The sequence below is a fragment of the Crinia signifera genome, chromosome 11 (assembly GCF_055691185.1).
Source record: "Crinia signifera chromosome 11, ASM5569118v1, whole genome shotgun sequence".
Taxonomy (NCBI): Eukaryota; Metazoa; Chordata; class Amphibia; order Anura; family Myobatrachidae; genus Crinia; species Crinia signifera.
In genome coordinates, this window is record NC_139227.1 from 63,188,319 (window position 1) to 63,210,636 (window position 22,318).

A 22,318-nucleotide genomic window follows, 5' to 3' on the forward strand; every position below is an offset into this window, starting at 1 on the left:
TAAAATGAATAATCAGTCTTTATCAATAAATATAATTAATCACTTGGCAATGACAGTTAGGCACTGCTCTTCTTATATATAATACAAATAAGTGAATACTAATTATTCTGCTAAATATATAGTTATATGTTGTGTTGTATTTATGCACTTTATAACATTTCATTATATAAAACTGCACTAATTCCTCTGTATAAATCACTTTTCCTACAGGTACCATATACTTGGACAAGTGCCTGGTGCAACCCCTAATACCAATCTACTTAATTGTGGCTGGGGTGATCCACTTATTAGCCATCATCATATTGTTGCCATTACAGTGTCTTTCCCGCCAATTATATGGAATGTTTGAGTGGATTCTATTATTACTTATTATGTGTTGGTTAATTTCTGGTAAGTACGTATACACACACATATCTAGTATTTAATCTTCTCTTTTACTGTTTACTTACCTAACTTCTTCATTCTCAATCTTTCATCTGAAACTACACAGTTAGATCCCCTCCCTTATTTCTAAAAGCTCTTCTACAGGTAATGAAAACACAAGGCTCCCAAATATTCACTGTGTTACCTGCAATACATTTCCTTATCATCACCTTTACAGCAAGATATTCTATAACACTTTTCTACATTATTCCAGATACAGAATATATATCAACACAGTCATCAGGGCTGAATTTAGGGGTCATGTCGCCCCTAGGCACAACATTTTTGATTACCCTCCATCACATCAGTGCACCCCTGATGTTGAGACTGGTATCAATACCTCCTGACAGCCAAGGCAGTGCCAACCTTACCCCCCACATTCACCACTAAAATGTGCTTGTCCTTGCCCCCTTCCTCAGCACTGCCAGATACAAAACAAAATAAGGTGCAATGACATAGACAATTACAAAAAAATAAATAAAAAGATTCACCTGTCTTATCTGGTCAGTGGACAAACAGGGCTCTCATGCAAGGCAGCATGCTGTGCCACCCCCGGTGACACACACTACCTTATATAAATATATGAATGCATGTGTGTGTTAAAAAGCACATATATGTTTCGCAATGCAAAAAAAAAAAAAGCAATGGAAGCACCGTGCTGTTTGTTTAAGATATTTGGAGGATTGCAAACGCATCTATATGTATCATAATTTTTTTAATACAAAATTTAAGAATAAATAAAATATACTGGGTGGCCACCAGTTATATATAATAACAATGACAATAGTCACACATATAATTGCAACATATAATATACTGAAAGTACAAAAATAAAAGTGCAACAATATATTTATTTATTAACAGTTTCTTATATAGCGCACACATATTCCGCAGTGCTTTACAGAGAATATTTGAACATTCACATCAGTCCCTGCCCGAGTGGAGCTTACAATCTATATTTGTTACCACATGTACACACAGACATTCTAGGGTTAATTTGTTGGAAGCCAATTAACCTACCAGTATATTTTTGGATTGTGGGAGGAAACGGAGTACCCGGAGGAAACCCACACAAGTACGGGCAGAATATACAAACTCCGCACAGTTGAAACCATGGTGAGAATTGAACTCATGACCTCAGTGCTGTGAGGCAGTAATGCTTTAAAAGAATACTGCTGTAATCAATGGCTACTTAATTTGTAATTGATGGCTACAGTATACAGATATGTATATATATATATATATATATATATATATATATACAACACACAAAATTCCTAGATTTGCGCTAATCCTATATAACAGAAGGTCGCTAATGGCACTTAGCCCCCTACTAGTGAGGCTACACCAAACAAATACCACCACAATAGTGCCAAATAGCGCCCAGTAATTACACTAGTCTTTCCTGTCTATAACATCCAAAGACACATTTTTACACATAAAAATACATTTATTATAAAATCGCTTTTAAAAACAATTTGTTCACAGTTGTTTCTCAACAGAGGATTTTCTTTTATACAATGGATGTATGCAAAAGCCCGACGCGTTTCGTCTCACTACGAGACTTCATCAGGGGTACTTTACATATATCTATAAATAAAACATATTGATCAGACAAGGAAAGACATACAATTTAACTTTTTTACATTTTTACAGATTGTCCAATATAGATGAAGAACAGATGGATTTTATACATTTATTTTGATACTAGATGTAGTATTTTCTTTCGCTACATATGTATATGAGAGACAGGAGGTTTTTCATTATTTTCATTTTTATATATTATTTTTGAACTCTCCATAATTCAATGGAAAGATTCAATGTCAAACTTCGGAAAAAAGGTTCAAGTGGGAGGAAGGAAAAAGAAGGAAAAAAGAATAAAAGAAAAAAAGCGTGGAAAATTTCAGCCTGATCTTCTTTTGCTAGATTTTTACTATTCCATAATTTCATGAAGTAAAAGCATATCATACCTTATTTGATCTGTACAGAGATTTCTGTACAGATCAAATAAGGTATGATATGCTTTTACTTCATGAAATTATGGAATAGTAAAAATCTAGCAAAAGAAGATCAGGCTGAAATTTTCCACGCTTTTTTTCTTTTATTCCGAGAAAGGGGTGTGGCCGCGAGTTGAGGACGGAAATAGACGAGCTCCGGCCGGAAGCTCGCCTATTTCCGTCTTTTCTCGGCAGAACGAGCCAGACAGCTTGTGATGTCGGGCTCGTTCTGCGGAGAACCCCTGTTCAATGCTGGGGGACAGCATTGAATAGGGCCCCGCAGCCATCTCCCCCGTCGGGAGATGGCTGCGGGAGCACGACAAGGATTGAATACCCCCCTTATAATGTGTTTCCTACCCCTCTCATGCTAGTCCCATAAAAACCTCTCTATGGGACCTCTATCTCCTACATGAAAGGATGGCAGATATATATATATATATATATATATATATATATATATATATATATATATATCCACAGTATGCCGGTACTCCCATCCAACGTAATCCGGTGCACTTAAAAGAATATTACAAATGTCCAAAGAAAGAAGGCACTCAGGCAAATTAGCTAAAAACCACTGTGTATTAGGCAAACGTATTGAGCGCTTTTGGGGTCACAGCCCCGTCATCAGGATATTCACCCCTGATAATAGAAGTGTGTGCAACAGATATCCCAAACAGAGAAGCAGATATATATACTATACTTACCAGCCCATCTCCGCAGACCCCAGGAGCCGAAAGCCTGCTGGAAGCCCATCACCCGAACTTCCGGTTTCAGTATGGGACAGGGACAGGAATGAATAACAACAATAAAATGAATAATGACAAATCAACTGTAGGAGGCTATTCCAATTAATTTTATCATTGGGGCCACTAGGTTTAATAGTTCCCAGCCTCATAACCACTGGGTATCCATGAAATTCATTAATTGTTCCGCCCTATTACCAGGGGTGAATTTAGGGGTCTGGCCGCCCCTAGGCACAACATTTTCCCCCCCCCCCCCCCCCTATTTTAATGTAATCATTAATAAGGTAAAAGTCCTAACCAGAATTTCACAGATTTTATCAATAATTCTAAAAGTTATATTTTAATTTTCATTAAATGACTCTTAATGCACGTATATTATTGTATATATATATATTTATTTCACTCAAATTTAACTGTAGCCCACCTTATTATTTTTTTAAGCAGTCTGCACTGCTCATTGTATGGAGGACCCGGAGGGAGGGAGGCCGGAAGTTGGAGGATCTTTATTAGAGGTGTCTCAGTCAGTCTCTCTCACAGGACCTTATTCTAGTTCACTCTTTCTGACAAAATCCTTCTTAGATGGACAAAACCATACGCACTGCAGATGGGGCAGATGTTACTTGTGCAGAGAGAATTCGATTTGGGTGGGGTTTTACTTCAAAGGGAGATCTATATTGCAGTGTAAAAATAAAGCAGCCAGTATTTACCCTGCACAGAAACAAAATAACTCACCCAAATCTAATTCTCTCTGCACATTTTACATCTGCCCCCCCTGCAGTGCACATGGTTTTGTCCATCTAAGAAGGATTTTGTCAGAAAGAGTGAACTATATTAAGGCCCACAGTCTCACACTGTGACTGACTGACTCAGCTGCTGTACCCGCCTATTGGATTCACAGCAGCCAATAGGCTGCGTGTATAGGGTAGCCAATGGGCGCAGGCGGCAGTGAGCTTGAGCCAATTGCCGGATGCGCAGGAGGACCATCGGACCCTGCATATAACGGGGATATAATGGGCATGGCAGAGCGGGTGGGCAGCGGTGGGTGACGAGTGATATGATAAATCATGGCGGGGCGGCGCCGCTCGTAACTCGACGCTGCCCAACCGCTCTGCCATGCTTCTATTTAACAGAATGTCAGCCTGCCTGCCGCCCTTAATCGGTGCCGCCCTGAGGCCAGTGCCTCATGGGCATAGACACAAATCCGGCACTGCCTATTACCCCCACGCGGGTTATGGGGGACCTGATCAATAATAAAATATTTTGACGTGTCAAACGAATGTCCAGCCTGCTTGAAATGCTGTGGTACTGGCTGGTCCACGGCCTTGCCTTTCAAAATAGCATTGGTGGATGAACGATGGGCAGCCATCTTCTCCTTAAACTTACATGTGGTTTGGCCCACATAGAACAAACCACCCAGGCACATAATAATGTACACAACATGTATAGAAGAGCAATAAAGTACAGATGTTATGTCGTACTGATAGCACAGTGAGGGTGTTGAAAGGACCTACATGCAACCATAAATTTGCATGTTACACCCGTCCAACTTTGGATGGGTAGTGAGGATAGGTTTCTGTCTCTAATGACACATATTAATGTTTGTAGTCCATATATTAAATGTACTTTTAGCCACAGTGAGGTTAAGGTTAATTATTCCTAAATCCTTCTCACTTTTCTGCACCGTGCAGACCAGTTAACAGATCAGCCCTCTAGCAAGGTAAAATCAGACAAAAAAAAAACAAGGGACATAAATACTGTACAAACAGATGAAACCAAAAACAGTTGGGAACCTCACCACTTTTGACCCTGCAGACAAACCCAGGCCAGTGGGGTTGTAGTGGTAAAACAAATCAATCAGCATTAAACACAACAATCAGTCACATCTACTTTAATCGCATCAAAAAGATCACCGTCCTTGGTGATGTCCATGCCTCCCTACATGACCCATTCGAGGAGTGACACTGGACCTTATTCTAATCGCTTTGGTGCCGCGTGCGGGGGATCGATGGTGTGCGTCTGTGCATGCACAGATGCATTTCTACACATGTGCAGATGCAGAGTGAGAGCACACATGGTGAACATTCTGTTCGCTGGGTGCACACACCTTACACAGCGGGCAGAGGACGGAGAAGAGTGGGGATGCCACGCAGCCCCATTACAATATGGGAACACCAAGCGTTTCATGGGCGTTCCCATGAGAATGTTAGGCGCTCTCATGCTAATGAGGCTGTGACACGGGTGCAGGGGGCGGGCAGCTGATGTCAGATGCCCGCCCCTTCCTCACTCAGGGAGCATGCAGTTTAGAGACACCATATACTGTAGGTGTCTCTGCACTGCAAGCGCAGGAGAAATCATTCGATATTCGCCGACCATCAAATGATTTCTCCCTGCCTGCTAATGGATGAATATGTAAATCATCCATTTGCAGGCCTGCGGGGGGGGGGGGTCATGCATGTGAGGGGGTGTCTGATGGACCTGCAAGAACTTTGCAGCCTTGCGGGTCAATCAGAATAAGGTCCACTATTCTCTGTTACTGGACTTCCCACTTAATTTTTTGACTGCCATCACTTGTGTTGTACTATTTCATTGATAAGAAAGGTGTCTCACCATTACTAATGGTAATCATAAGAGTGAAGTCCAGGAACAGAGATATCTGGCTTCCCCTGTACTTCACAGCCCACACATCTCCATGCTCAGGCAAATCAAGCCAAATTCAAGCTATGAATGGTGCCCACCCTCATTGTTCATTCCATGGCTGCCCACGATGTAGGTAGCTGGCTAAATTCCCCCACACTTAACCACACACGCCACTCCTCGCACTGTGCTAGCCACTTTTGGTTTCTCCTTCCGGCTGCTGCTTCATGTCCCCTTCTCCAGGTCACCTTTCTTTTTTTCATATGTAAATCAGAAAATGCAATATGCTATTGTGAGCTCATGTAGAGATAAAAATGAGGTCAGGTTTTGGAGGCTCTTTATGGTTGGTCTAAAATAGTATTTTATTGAGTCGAGCGCCATCATTCTGATCTTCTGAAAAAGGACTTGTATCTTAATCATGTAATGCTTATCCCTTTAACTGTATGTCTGTGTTTATACCCTATAGGTAGTATGTGGATATTTCCCATATACACAATGTATACAGACCTATGCAACAGTGTCATATATCCATTTTCCGTTGGTGTCCTCGTATTGCAATATATATACCTAATTATATTCTCTTTGACACTGTGGGCTCAAGGTGAGTTATTACATTTCATCTTATCTCATTTCTTTCATATGTATCTGTCTCACTCTCTGTGGTTTTCAATGTCTTGTGTCTGTTGTAGCAGAAAGGTGGGGTGATTACCAATAATCTGGTGTCAGGACAACATGGGAGGCTACATAGTTCAAAAACTAATGATGACAGCGGATGCGGTATATTTGCACCAAGTTATGGAGAAACTAACTAGCTTCCTATAGTCTGGCATGGTCTCTCTATTCTAGGATGCCTGTGCGGGATCAGCTTTTGAGAAACCTATTCTTGCAGCCTACGGGGAACTTTTATCTCGTGTCAAGTACTGTTGGGAATTGTGGCCTTTTGTTTAATGCCACTTCAGTGCCAGTCTTCTAATGTCAGATATAAGCATCCTTAAAGTGGTGTTTAAGTGTAAGGAAGTTCTACTGAATCTCTTGGCAATATGCCAGGTGGGCGTGTCAGGATGAGTAAATGTATAAATAATCTTGAAAGGATAAACACTTTGGGCCAGAATCAAAGGTTTTTTTGCACCTGCAGGTACTAGAGGATGCCGAACAGAGCTATTCAAATGTACATAGTTACATAGTTACATAGTAGGTAAGGTTGAAAATAGACTTACGTCCATCAAGTTCAACCTAGGTTTTAATAGCTTATCCCTTGCTGTATAGTATGTTGTTAAAGTCAGATTATGATTACTAATTGTACCCAAGGATGTTATTAACCAATAAATGTTTATCCAACCTTAATTTGAACGTATATATTGTCTCCGCTGACACCACCTCCCCAGGAAGATTGTTACAAAGTTTGACTGCTCTGACCGAAAATAATTTTTTTCTTCTAAGAGAACAAAATCTTTTTTCTTCTAATCTATATTCGTGCCCTCATGTCCTAGATTCCTTTCTAGCAGTAAAAAGGGTGTTTGACAGTTCCTTATATTGGCCCCTGATATATTTGTACATGTTAAGCATGTCCCCCCTTAAACGTCTCTTCTCTAGAGTAAATAGTCCCAAATTTCTCAATATCTCCTCGTAGCTTAAATTCCCCATTCCCCTAATTAGTTTTGTTGCTTCTTTTGGAATTTTTCTAATTGTATGATGTCCTTTTTCTAGTATGGGGCCCAGAACTGTACTTCATATTCAAGGTGAGGTCTAACCAATGCTTTGTACAGGGGCATTATTACTTTTGAGTCCCTATTTCCCATGCCCCTTTTACTACATGCTAGAATTCTGTTGGCCTTTTTTGTTGCTAGGTGACATTGAGCACTACACCCCAGTTTGTCATCTATTTGGACTCCTAAATCTTTTTCCAGTACCGAATTACCCAACATCTGGCTGCTTAGGTTATAACCAGGGCTATTTTTGTGCAGGCTCTAGCAGGAACTGTGGCCCTTATTCTAGTTCACTCTTTCTGACAAAATATTTCTTAGATGGACAAAACCATGTGCACTGCAGGTGAGGCAGGTGTTACTTGTGCAGAGATAATTAGATTTGGGTGGGGTTTTACACCTGCCTCACCTGCAGTGCAAATTGTCCATGTGGTTTTGTCCATCTAAGAAATATTTTGTCAGAAAGAGTGAACTAGAATAAGGGCCACAGTTCCTGCTGGAGCCTGCACAAAAATAGCCCTGGTTATAACTAGCACACCGGTTATGTCTCCCAAGGTGCATAACCTTGCATTTATCTACATTAAACCTCATCTTCCACATTTTTGCACACTCATCTAGATTGTCAAGATCATTTTGAAGCGCAGCGACATCCTCGGGTGATTTAATAACTCTGCTCAATTTTGTGTCATCTGCAAAGATGGATACATTGCTGAGAAACCCATCCCAATATCGTTAATAAAAATGTTAAACAAGATGGGCCCAAGGACCGAACCCTGTGGCACACCACTTAACATTGGTATCATATTTGATTCTGCGTTGTTAACAACCACTCTCTGGTCTCTATTACACAGCCAGTAACCTAGCCATCTACAGATATTTGCGCCTAATCCTAGGTCCTCCATTTTATTTATCTACCTCCTGTGTGGTACTGTTTCAAAAGCTTTAGCAAAATCTATGAAGATCACATCTACAGCATTTCCGTTATCAAGGTTTTTGCTAACGTTCTCGTAGAAGCCTAGTAAATTTGTCTGGCATGAACGATTTTTCACGAACACATGCTGGTTAGTACTGAGCAAACTATATAAATATTCCTGGATACCATCCCTTAAAAATCGTTCAAATATTTTACCAACTATTGATATTAAGCTCACCGGTCTGTAATTTGCTGGGTCGTCCCTTATCCTTTTTGGAATATTGGTACTACCTCAGCTATTCTCCAGTCTTTTGGTACCTTACCTGATGATAGTGAGTTATCAAAAATGTAATATAGAGGGGTCACTAGTTCCACCCTTAATTCCATTAGTACCCTAGGAGGAATCCCATCTGCCCCTGGTGATTTGTTTCTTTTGATTTTGCTGAGCCTCAATATTATCTCCTCAATCGTGAAATCAATATTGAGATCCGGCTTGTTTGTCTTGCTTGTGGTACATGTGCGTTACACTGTCTGCTCTCCCCTAGTAAACACTTATTCAAACCTGATCGCAGTAAAAATTTGTTCTCAAAATGGGCAAAAAAGTGCTGCACTGCAGGTGGGGCAGATGTAACATGTGCAGAGAGAGTTAAATTTGTGTGAATTATTTTGTTTCTGTGCAGGGTAAAATCTGTCTGCTTTATTTTTACACTGCAATTTAGATTTCAATTTCGTTTTTTGGGGGACAGGGGGAAAGGACGGTCAGTCGCACAGGTTTATTTACAAATGTTCAAGCAAAAAGGAGAAAAGGAAATGTCTTTCTGTGTGGAAAAATGAGACAAATAGCATAAAATTTAGCTTTTATTAACTTATATTAAAAGACAAAGAGGCGAAATATAGACAAAACAGTGAAACATAAAACACGGACAGTGTATTAAAAAGGATAAGCAAATTTATCCTCACTCAGTGTGGCCCAATTCCCCTGTGGTCCCCTTTAAGAGTTTGCAAACGGTGTTTCTTTTTTAATTAGAACCGTGCTGACAGGCAGTTAGTACTAGTATTGTGGGAGTACAACATGCTTTACTATATGTGCCCTGTCAGATTGGAGTTGTGTCCAGAAATCTGGAAATGCCTATCACCTTAAGCACTATGGCTTGGAAACTGTGTAACCAATATAACAATTAATCCCAGATAGTGTGGTATTAATTAGGGAGTTAGAGGCCCCTCCAAAAAGCACACCAGTGTCTGAGCAATCACCATACAATTGGGACTGCAGATCTCCCCAGCCTGCGGTAGCCAATGAGGACTGCCACTCCTCTGGCACCCCGTGTTAGCCGGGGGTATAGAGATGATACACTGGTGGTTAACCCTTCAAGAGCTAAGGCATGCGGTGGCGTGTCAATTACAGCGCCGTCCGAGTTATTGCCCGCTCTAGAAGGTAAGGAGGGAGCTCATACACAGCGAGCAAGGCAGGCGGCAGCGTGTCAAGTACAACGCTGTCCATCTTATAGCCTGCTCCTAATAAATATAAGGTAGCGGCAAAAGTAAACAGAGACTATGGTGAGCGGCGGCATGCCAAATACAACGCTGTCTGACTTAACACCAGCTCTGTAAAACAGCAAGCTGCAGCGCAGACGTCTCACGCTGCAGCCTGAGACAATTAGTGAGCCCAGTGGAGACTGGCGTTCACTTGGTCTAAAAATAAAACTGGACACAATCAAAATGCAGTATAAGTGGGGAGGGGAAGAGGGCATAACACACTGAGGGTTAGGTCAGTGTACACTTCGCAAACAGAGCTTCATCAGGACCAACCTGGCAGGTTCCCGGAAGCCCATTATATACCTGCTGCCTTAATGATTGATTCACATGAGGTGTTGCAGGTGGGTGTGTGCAATACGCCCATTCATTGGTCATTTGTCCTGTGGGTGTGTGTATGGTAATCCACATTCTAATGCTGGATTGAATCTTCTCCTGCACGGCATACACACCACATATCTGCAGGTGTGTAGCCTCCATGCAATTTTTGTACATAAAATAATTTTAAACCTGAATTTTATGGTGAACATTGCATTGGTGGAATACCGTGCACATAAGGATATATACAGGCATGTGCCTGACTTTTTCAACATATGTGTCACACAATGGTAATAATAAACAGGTGAATAAATGTTTATTAGAAAGATGAAGATGACCAAAGCACTAAGATTTTGTTAGGTGTTAACTGTTGCGGTTAATCTCCCCACAGGGACATCATTCTCGCATCTGGGATTAATTGTTATATTGGTTACACAGTTTCCAAGCCATAGTGCTTAAGGTGATCGGCATTTCCAGATTTCTGGACACAACTCCAATCTGTCAGGGCACATATAGTAAAGCATGTTGTACTCCCACAATACTAGTACTCACTGCCTGTCAGCACGGTTCTAATTAAAAAAGAAACACCGTTTGCAAACTCTTAAAGGGGACCACAGGGGAATTGGGCCACACTGAGTGAGGATAAATTCGCTTATCCTTTCTAATACACTGTCTGTGTTTTATGTTTCACTATTTTGTCTATATTTCGCCTCTTTGTCTTTTAATATAAGTTAATAAAAGCTACATTTTATGCTATTTTTCTCATGAGGTGCACCACACAGAAAGACATTTACTTTTCTCCTTTTTGCTAGATTTCAATTTCAACACACCCCACTCAAATTTAACTCTCTCTGCACGTTACATCTGCCCCACCTGCAGTGCAGCATTTTGTTTTGCCCATTTTGAGAACAAATTTGTACTGCAATCAGGTCTGATTAAGGGCCATTATGCAGTGTTATATTTCACACAGTGTGACTGAAATTCCATTTAGAGTATTTGTGCTTCTTCTATTATAGAAACATAGAAACAAAATTTGACGACAGATAAGAACCACCTAGTCTGCCCCTTTTTTTAAACATGTTACCTCAAACCATATTTTTTTGTAAGGATATCAATATGCTTATCCCAAGCATGTTTAAATTGTACTACTGTATTTGCGTCTACCACCTCTGATGGTGGGCTATTCCACTTATCTACTACTCTTTCTGTGAAAAAATTCTTCCTCACATTTCCCCTGAATCTTCCTCCCTCTAGTTTCAGTGCATGTCCTCGTGTTCTGTTGCTCCTCTTCCTGTGAAGAATGTCTCCCACCTGTACCTTGTTAAAACCCTTGATATATTTGAAAGTTTCTATCATGTCCCCCCTTTCCCTTCTCTGCTCTAATGTATACATATTAAGATCTTTTAGTCTTTCCTGGTACGTTTTGTGATGTAGGCCATGCACCATTTTAGTTGCTCTTCTTTGTACAGTCTCTAATGTATTTATATCCTTCTGGAGATATGGCCTCCAGAACTGAACACAATACTCTAGGTGAGGTGGTACCAATGACCTATACAGTGGCATTATAACTTCTTTCTTTCTACTGCTGATACCTCTCTCTATGCAACCAAGCATCTGACTTGCCTTCTTCATTGCTTTGTTACAAACACATTCAGGAGAAAACACACAATATTCACCATGAAAATGGGTCAATTATTGGGGATTTTTTCTCCCGCCAAAGTCAGTCACTTTGCACTAGGACAAGCTCGTACTGTTTTTTACTATGCTAAAGTATATTAATGAACCACTCTAAGACATCCTGACATAATTTTAACTAGATCGGAGCATCTTCATAGGTTTCGTTATTTTCACCTAAAAAAATGAAACTTCAGGCCTCTTGCCAGAACAGAAGCTGTTGACTCAGATCAAAAAGATTTTCCACATTTCTTATTCAGGTCAAGTCACAACTTTTCCACACTAGCCGATTTTGAATATCTCAATTTCAGTTTTTTCACTCCGCCCTATTGCCCATGTCGAATAAATGCTTGTGTCGCCCTAATGACCTGTCGACCTAGACCCATGTCAAACTTTCTGCATGTCGACCTAATGGTGTCGACCCAATGCTTATTGACCCAATGCTTGTCGACCTAATATCCATATGCCATGTAAAGAAAGGGTTAAAACATCGTATTTTATAAATTTCTGCCTGTGTGTTGTTAAAAAAAAAAAAAGATAAGAAAAAAAGAAAACTAAATGTCATTTGTATTGTTTGGTGCACATTTTTTCACAAACTTTTTATTCACAAACATTTTTCGTCAAAACCATCTTTTTTTAGTGATACGCGCAAATATGTATTAATCTTTGTACTGTTTTGTGTTTTTTTCACTAATATCTTTTTTCACAAACATCTTTTTTTCAAAAACAATTGACTGTAAAGGATCTACACACTGATGGGGTGAGGAATCTGAGGAAGATGACAGCTTGCATATGTAGAGCCAGGTTGTGCAGGGAGAGATCATTGGCAGCTTGTTTTGTAGGGGCCCAAACAAACCAATAATTTCAGCCAAAAAGTGTGTCGCTGAAATGATTGGTTTGTAATGAATGTAAATGAGGTTAATAATACCATAAAAATGATTATAGCTGTTTTTATGGTTTAAAAAAAATACAGATCCAGTACCAGAACCAAAAACAACAAGGGCAGTTTTGGCAAAACCAAATACAGATCCAAAACCGAATGGGGATACAGATCCAAAGCCAAAACCAGTTATGGAGGCTGGCCCACATCTCTAGTTAATACATCACAAGTATTTAGAATTATAGCTACTGTATATTCACCTGAATGATTCTTAAATGACAATGCAGGTATGTTAAAGCCTGCTATGGGAGGGCCTATGACATCCGCAGCAGGCCGGATGGGCCTGTTTTCTTTGCAGCCGCCAGTTAAGTCCTAGTCTATGTAGGGACTGTGAATACCAGAGACCATTAAAGAAATCATTTGATGGTGAGTGAAATGTGAATGATTTTTGGCGTATTCGTTTGGATGCGAATGGATGTGCATCTCTACACATGCTTTCCCCAAACCTACCAAATCCATTTGCAAGGCTGGATTTCGTGGGTGCAAGGTGGATGCTATTATGATCACTGGGTAGCCAAATTCTGACCTGTGTGAACAGGCCCCATCATCTTTCTCCAGTTTATCACTCTTCATAGTTTAGTACATCTGCCTCATTGGGCAGTATTCAATGAGCATTTTGGCGATGTGCAGCGAATCCTGTTTAGGATTCGCTGCACATTCGCCACTGCTCGCCGCGTTCCGGAGCCTTGCCGGCTCCAGTATTCAACGAGTCAGGGGCTCGCTGCCCCTGACCGGCGAATTTTAACTCCTGCGGCGATGCCGCAGGGAGCCTGAGGACGGCGCCAGGCAGGGAGATGGAAGTCTCCCTGCCTGCCCCAGAATGTTTGTGGGGGGGAGGTGGGCTCCCCGGGTGCCAGGCAGCACAGGCTGCCCCCCGGGGATGCCAGCAGGGGACCGGGTATATTCACTACACCCGAGTGAATATATGAATATCTAATGAGCGGCTCGGCTCCGGCCCCCTGCTGGCTGGTCTGTGTAAAAAAAAATATATATATATTTTTTTAATTAAATATATATTCATGTGCTTAAAGCACATGAATAAAAATAGCATGCCCCTCCTCAGAATAAAAATCCTGATTTTTTGACACCAAAAAAAAACACTTTATTTTAAAAGTTCACATTCCACTTCACCATAAAAAGATAGCGATTGCTACTCGGTGAATCATGGCGCAAAAAAAACCTTGAAATGTATTCGCCATCTGGTCATTGAATAGGGTGATTCACCGTTTTAGTCAAAAATTCGCCTTACAGCACAAAATCGACATAAAAACATGGCGAATCAGCCTCATTGAATACCGCCCAATTGACTTTTACATTTTAGTGATAAGACAACTCATATATGTAAGTGATGAAACATATTCATTATAATACTCTTGAGTAATATTCTTGCTTGTGCATTATTATTTGCAGAGCCTGAGTAAAGCATCCCTCATCTAAGGACATCAAGACAGGTCCAACCAAAATGTTTGGTATCACTGAGGATTCCATCCAATTACAGAAAGAATGTTGGACTGAAGATGTTTTTACTAATACATGTATACTGTATGTTGCATTGCTCAACATTTTACAAACTATCTGTACATAAAGCATCAGTGCCACACTGCCTTCACATCTTTGCAATTTGGTTTTTGGAAAGAGAAACTGAATGACTGACAAAAGAAAAGAGGTGGTTTAAACATCTAGTGTAAGGCCTGCCATGGGTGATCATCTCTGGTTTTTTAATCTGTTAATGGCAGTGTCGGGGTGTTTTTTGGTAAGGGTTTAGTTAAAGGCTTAGGCTGTGGGCTTATTATTTGTACAGGATTAATACCGATGTCTGACTGTTGGGTTGCCGGTGGTCCTAATCCCAACAGGGGTCAGGTAATACCCCTTTCACACCAGAAGCAAATTCCCAGGATAAAGATTTTCCACGCGGGAATTTTCTGAAAAATCCGTGTTTTTCTTTGGTGTGAAAGGGTCAACACAGGTCTTAAATCCCGGCACTCTGACACTGCTCTTGACCAGGGTCGGAGAGCTGGGATTTAAGACCTGTGTTGACCCTTTCACACCACAGAAAAACCTGGGTAATTTACAAGTGGTGTGAATTAAGGTCAAGCTGCACTAGGCAAAATGACCCGGAACTCAATTTCTGGGTGGCTGGTGTGAAACCCCCCAAAAAACTCCTTGTTGATGTGGCTGCCCTAATTGAATTTTGGACTGTGCTGCACCCCCACCTCTAGAGCTGCCACTGCCCCTCACTTATATCTGAAACAGCCTCAATCACCTTGTGCAGTATGCCTCTGGCCCTTCTACCAGCGTGTATGTCGCCCTCCTCCCGATGTGTGCCTCTGCTCCCTTCTTCTTTTTTTTTTTTTTTTAACATCTTTTTATTGAAGCATTCACAGATACAAGATGCATACAGTGTACAGGAATACAAAAAAAAATTAAACGTACGGTTTCAAATACATGTACAGGTGTTTTGTTATTGTCCTTGTTCTCATTACCTTTGCTCCATAGCTCATACAAATAAAGAGGATAAAACGTTGGAGTTATTCTTGGAGTTTTCTTTGCTGCTTGTTATACATTTATTAGTGTAGGACAATCATTAAGTACGCAAAGAGGGTGAGCAGTCTATTTAACATCTCACAAATAACTAGAAATTCGTCAACCTCCCCTCCCACGCCAGTTTAGCAGCTTAACTGTGCGTAATTTTGAACATCCGTATCGCAAGAATAGGCTACGGGTATGCAAACCTAGGATAGCAGTGTCTCTCTCCCCCCCCCCACCCCCCCCAACCCCCCCACCCCCCCCCCGCGGAGCCCCATCTACCCAACGGAGATCGGGGGATCATTTGCCACGGTCCGCAATAGATACCATGAGGTATCCTTCAGGCTTTTGTGTATTTGTCGACGTACCTCAAGGGAGAGTTTATTAATATATTGTTCCCACATGGCAAAAAATTTCTGGGCCTTGGCTTCTTTGTTTAGAGTTGTTTCTACCCAGTCCATCCTGAATAGGTGGAATAGTTTATATTTAAATAAAGGGAGAAGGGGGGCATCTTTTTGTGTCCAGTCTTGTAGGATGGTTTTGCGTGCTGCTGCACTTATCGCTAGTAACATTCTACGACCTCCCTTGGTAGCTCTAAAATCTAGGGGGACAATTCCAAAAATTGGCCATTCAGCTGTAAAGGGGACATGGCTTAGTAATTGGGTTTCGGCATATCCCTTCACTTGAAGCCAAAACCGCCTCACCAAGGGGCATGACCAAAAACAGTGGTATAGGTCCGCCTCCAAGGCTCCACATCTATAGCAGGCGCTAGAAGGGATGTGGCCCATCAAGAAGCTTCGGTGCGGAGATAGATATGCCCTATGAAATATATTCAAAAACATTTCAGTGTAAGAAGCGAAAGGCATCAATTTGCAAGATTTAGTCAGAGCCTTAAGAAGGTCCTCCGCTTCTAGGTTAGGAAATTTGACTAGCCATTTTGCAAATCCCTGTTTGTCTTTAGAATAGTCTAAGATTGGTCTGAAATGTTGGTAAAAGCATGATATGGCTTTGTTTTCCGTTGCCGGTCGTAAGAGCAGGGTGTCTAATACATTGGACCAGTCTTTTTCTGAGAAGCATCGCGTCACAGAATTGACATAATGTTTTGCCTGGAGGAGGGCCATGGGGTGTGCCGACATAAAGTTATATTTATCCAATAACTCTGAATTAGTCAGAGGTCTGCGCAAGGTTCTGTCCACCATCGCCCCAACGGTGTTTACTCCGGCTGCCCTCCATATAGTAAATGGATAAGAGGCGTGGCCTTCCTGAAACTCTGGGTTGTTTAGGAACGGTAAGTGTATAGTTTTGTGTGAGTTAAGGTCCGCCTGGTGCCTCACCCAATGCCAGGTTTTTTTGGTGCTCCACAGCAGTGGGTTTTCTTTTATGTGTTGGGGGATCTCTTGGTCATGTAAGTGGAGTAGTGTAAGGAGACAGCCTCCATCCCATAGCTCTCTCTCGAGGGTCGTACATGCGTACAAATCCCGCCCTGCTATCCAATCTGATAAGTACCGAAACATTGCGGCCTTGCCATATTGGCGTATATCTGGTAAGCCTACCCCTCCGTTCCACTTCGGTTGCTGCAGCCTTATCCGGCTTAACTTGGGTCTCCCTCCCCCCCAAATGAATTGTCGTGCGGCTTTGTAAAATCTTTGGATGTCTTTGGGAGTTATTAATAGGGGAAGTGCCTGTATCAGGTACATTAGCCTAGGAAATGTTATCATTTTGATAAGGCTTATACGACCTAGGAATGAGATGGGCAGGTGTTTCCACCCAAGAAGTTCTGCTTCAGTTTGTTGGAATATTGGGTTATAATTCAACTTATAAAGATTAGACATATGTCTGGGTATTACAGTTCCCAAGTACGTGAAGGAAGAAGTTGCCCATTTAAAGGGGGTATTCGCTGTGAAGTCTCTTGGTAGCGGTTGAGGAGCTAATGACAAAGCTACTGATTTCTGCTCGTTTATAGCGAATCCCGAGATATCCCTAAAGGTGTGGAATAGCCCCAGTATGTGGTGCAGGGAGTCCACTGGATTTGAGATGTAAAGTAGAACGTCGTCTGCAAAAGCAGTCAGTTTTATCTTTTTTGCGCCTATTGAGATTCCCTGAAAGGATTGGTCAGCCTCCAACTGTTGTAAAAGAGAGTCAATTGCTAGGTTAAAAAGTAAAGGCGACAGGGGGCAGCCCTGACGTGTTCCTCTGTGAAGTTCAATGGGAGCGGTAAAGAGCCCATTAACTAAAAGTCGTGTTGTTGGCGAGGTGTATAGGTATTTAATGAAGTTAATGAAGGTTGTGTTGAAGCCCCTCCCCTCCAATGTTTTGAAGAGATAAGGCCACAACACTGAGTCAAAAGCCTTTACTGTGTCCAAACTCAATAGAATATTTGTGTGAGATGTAGTTTGAGATGACGCTGCTACCGCTGCTAAAGCAGTTCTAATACCCCGCACGGAGTGTCTGTTACGCAAAAATCCTAGTTGGTTGGTAGAGAGAAGATTAGGGAGGATAAGCTGCAGTCTATCCGCGATTATTTTCGCCATCAGCTTTATGTCTGTATTAATAAGGCTTATGGGTCTGTATGACTCTATCAACTGTGTGTCTTTCTGTGGTTTCGGTATCAAAATGGTGGTGGTGTTGGTCAGATGGGGGAAGGGAGTGCCATTTGTAAGGAGCTCATTGTAGAGGTCAAGCAGTGCGGGTGCTACTTGATGTTTTAACAGTTTATAATATTCGTTAGTGAGGCCATCCGGGCCCGGCGATTTGCCTAATTTTGTGGAAGAGATTGCCCCTAAGACCTCATCTAGGGTAATGGGTGCAGTCAGTGTATCACTTTGTGTTTGTGACAATTGGGGGAGATTAAGTTTGTTGAGGAAGGTGTCTACCTCTGTCAGATCAAGCGAATGGTCCGCATACAGGGTTCTAAAGTAGTGTTCGAATTCCTGTACAATACCTACAGGGTTGGTAGTTAGGGCATTCGTGCGGGGATGACGAATCGCTGTTATATATGTCGATTTAAATTTGGGCCTGGACATGTTTGCTAGTAGCTTTCCTGTTTTATTTCCCCATCTGAAGAACCTTTGTTTTGTATAAAGTGTGTCTTTTTTTGCTTGCTCTAAGAGGTGTGTGTCCAGAAGTTGTTTAGCCTCAATATATTTATCATGTGCAGTCGGGGTGGGGCAGTCTATGTACGCCTGTAATGCTATGGTTAAGGAGTGTGATAACTCTTTATAGGTTTCGGTGGCTAATTTTTTTTGGCGAGATGTGTATTCAATTATTTGGCCGCGTAGGACTGTTTTAGAAGCGCCCCAAAATATTGTGGGTGTGTCCCAGGCCTCTAAGTTGTCGTCTTGGTAGTTCATCCACCCATTTAGCAGGAAGCTTTTAAATTTGTCCGAGTTGTAGAGGTATGAGGGGAAACGCCACTGTCTTGTTCCCTGAAATACCCGGGATAGAGCTAGGGATAGTGTAACAGGGGCGTGGTCTGAGACCAGAATTGAGTGTATATCAGCATTTTTAACTCGAGGCACCAGGCGGTCCGCCACATAGATGTTATCTATTCGCGACCACGATTTGTGGGGGGCCGAAAAAAAAGAGTATGCTTTGCCCGTTGCGTTAAGGAGTCTCCAAATATCTGTAATCTGTAGGGTCGACTTGAGAGACTGATAGTGAGTCCACGTAGAGTGGTGAAATTGTTGTGGGGGTTGCCTGTCTAGCTGTGGGTTTTCCACTGAGTTAAAATCCCCTCCCAGTATTATAGGGAAATTCGTCCGTTGACTCAGTATCCCTGTAAGTCTGCTAATAAATTCCTGCGGGTTGTCATTGGGGGCATATATATTAACTAGGGTAAACTTCTCACCCCACAGGTCGACATCTAGGATGAGGTAACGACCTTCCGGGTCAGCGATGGTCGACAGAATAGCGTATTGTACTGTTTTATGGAATATGATGGCCACACCCCTAGTCTTCCTCCTATAATTAGCAGTTATGCAACTCCCAATCCACGGGGCCCTCAAAGTCGTCCCCTCGCCCTCCTGCCAGTGCGTCTCCTGTAGATACGCAATGTCAGGTTTAAAACGTTTCATATGGGTGGTGACCCTTTTCCTCTTAATCGTTGAGTTGAGCCCACTTACATTCCAAGACAATATTTTTAAGGCCCGGCCCTGCAAGTCTCCAGCGTTCGTGGGGGTTGAGGTCGTTAGATTATCCAATGCCTGTCTGGTTCTGCGGTATTAAAGGGGTGCAATAACTAATTCTTGCACCGCCCTCCGTCCCAGCGAGCGGGGGCAATGCTTTTTTGTCTAGTCGGGACCCCCCCAGGGGAGCGAAGGGGGAGGGGGGGAGAGAGAGAGAGACCAAAGCCAAAACACAGCATGCAATTACACTAAGTATTCCATGATGCTTCCACCATTTTTTCTCCATTTTCCTTAACCATACATTTGTTGTGGTATACATCCTTACGTAGTGATGCATATCCACAGAGTGAATCTCAGAACAAACAATGAAATTTGAACAGTAAATAGTTAAATTTAAACTTCAACAGAAACCTGATGGGGATTTCCCCATCCCAGAGAGGAGTTAGGTGACCTCCACTAGCAACATTATACAACATACGATAAAGTCTAGTCTAAAGATCTAGCGAAAATTTTGCACTTAGGGCAAGAGGTGTATCTAAACCTGCGAAATGGGACACATGGTTATTCATATTGTAAGGTTGTCAGGGTTGCCTTTATCTGTTAGGTGACCTATCAGCCTCGACTCGTATTCCAAAGTGACCTCTCGCCATCCGTGGGTCTATGAAGTAGCGCGTTTCACCGTCTACCTCTACCCGGAGTCTTGCTGGGTAAAGAAGCGCGAATTTGATATTATGGTTATGTAGCCAGCTACAAACCTCTGAAAATTCTCGCCTCTTTTGGGTCACAGATGCCGAGAAGTCCTGAAAGATCAACACTTTAAAACCATCAACTTCCAGGCCATGCGTTTTCCTGTAGGCTACTAGGATTTTCTCTTTCATCCTATAATCCAAAAACTTGGCTATGACTGGCCGCGATCTGGCATTTTGTGCCCCTCTCTCTGGTCCCATCCTGTGGGCACGTTCCACGTGTGGTATCAGGGTGGGGTCTACAATTTGGAGCTTTTGTGGGATTGTTACCGAGATCAGTTGCACCAGGTCATGGCCCATGACACGCTCCGGTACACCTATAAACCTCAGATTGCAACGTCTGTTGCGATTTTCCAGGTCGTCAATTTTGGTAAGTAACGACTGGATGGTGTCAGTATTGGAGGTCATGTTATTTTGTAGGTCACGGGCCTGATCCTCGATGTCACTCACTCTGGTCTCTAGTGTGCCTATCCTTGAAGTGTTAGTATCTATTTTGGACAGCGCAGCATCAAGTGAGGACTGCAGGACGTCCAATTTTTTTTCTAGTTGTGGCATTAAAATTTTAGAAATCTCATGTGCCATTTCCATGGCTGAGTGGGTGGATTGCGTGCTGGTAAATGTTGCCATTGATGTTTCACCGTCTTCCCCCGTGTGGTCACTGTGTGAGGGGGATGGCAGTGTATTTTTGCCTGTGGCAGTGTTACTGGTTTTTTTCCCCATTTTCTGGGATTGAGGAGTGCTACCAGATCTAGTTGAAGCGGCCCTGTTAACAAATCTGTCCATGACCCAGGGGGCCGGACAGAGGGGAAAGAATTCCACCTGTTGGTGACTAGGATCTTCAGGCAGGTGTACAATTATTAGATAAGGCAGGCTATAGAAGTGTGCTTAATATTAAAGTTGTTAACCTCTGGGATGTGGGGTTATCTAGCAATCACATTTCGCTGGACAGGAGTTAAGTCTCCTTGTTCTGGTAACTTGAAACTGCTCGGTTAATGATATGCGTTCCTGACAGTTTGCCTGTACCTACCCCCCCGGTATTGTCTAGAAATAGCTGGATTAAGAACTACAAACGAAGCAATTATTACTGTATACAAGCAAATAGCAATATAACCGTTCTCTAAGGTTTGTTACATGGTACCGTATATGATTACCCTATCTTTTGAGAAAACCAAGTGGTTTAGTTACAGTTTGATCTCACCAAGATACCGTCTAGTGTATGGGTACGCTTTTGATTGTAGGTCAGAAAGATCAGCAGGATGGGATCAGTTGGGTGAACAGTTGCAGTAACCAGGTATTGGTGTCTCTGAATGTCCGTGCAGTGTTTACATAGCGAGGTAGTTAGCCATACTTTACAGAAAGACACAATTATTCAGGAATCAGTTCTGGTGTCAAAGTTCGTCGTAAAACGGTGATGTCTGGTTCCTTAAGCAAGTAGCTCCAATTAGTTACTTGAGCTTGGTACTTCTTTGTCTCTATCTTGGGTGTTGGGGACAAGATTTCCTGAGATTTATGAACGGGGCAGAGTGCTGGACTCTATGTCTCTTTGGCGGCAGCACCACCTTTCAGCAAGCCTTTGTCCTGTCAGCCAATGAGGGCTATGCCACACTATACGGGGGGCTGGAGGGCCCAAGGTGAGGTCTTATAAGTGGAGCTCAACTCCGGGCTGTAAGTTTTCAGTTTATGCACTGGCTGGGAGCTCTTAAGGGGGGGCCCCACTCAGATGTTCATTACCAGGGATTGCGATTTTGTCGTGTTAGGTGGGCTCAGTTGGCTCTATGTAGACAGGGAAATTGTGTCCAGGTGACCCTATCGGCTCTGGGATTAATGAACCCAAGGTCCAGTGGCCTGTAGGGCAAGCCGCAGCGCGTTAAAAGCCGTCCCGATGTAGCTGACAGGCAGGACGCTCCGTGGGCTCCCTATTGCCCGCGTCCCCCTATAGGGTAGGGCGGAGGGAGTATTCACTTCTATGCTGGGCTTATGGTGAGGCCTTGGTGGATAGGGTGCTGTGTGATTGCTCTCCCAAATTTTAAGTGTCACTTGC

General features: G+C 42.4%; 1 long non-coding RNA gene across 1 annotated transcript; it reads left to right on the forward strand.

Moving 5' to 3' along the window:
• The first annotated feature begins 214 nt into the window (after nucleotides 1-214).
• LOC146044973 (uncharacterized) lies at nucleotides 215-14,626 on the forward strand. Its single transcript, XR_014465359.1, has 3 exons — nucleotides 215-390; nucleotides 6,267-6,401; nucleotides 14,292-14,626. It is a non-coding gene; the product is annotated as an uncharacterized LOC146044973 (long non-coding RNA).
• The last annotated feature ends 7,692 nt before the right edge of the window (nucleotides 14,627-22,318 follow it).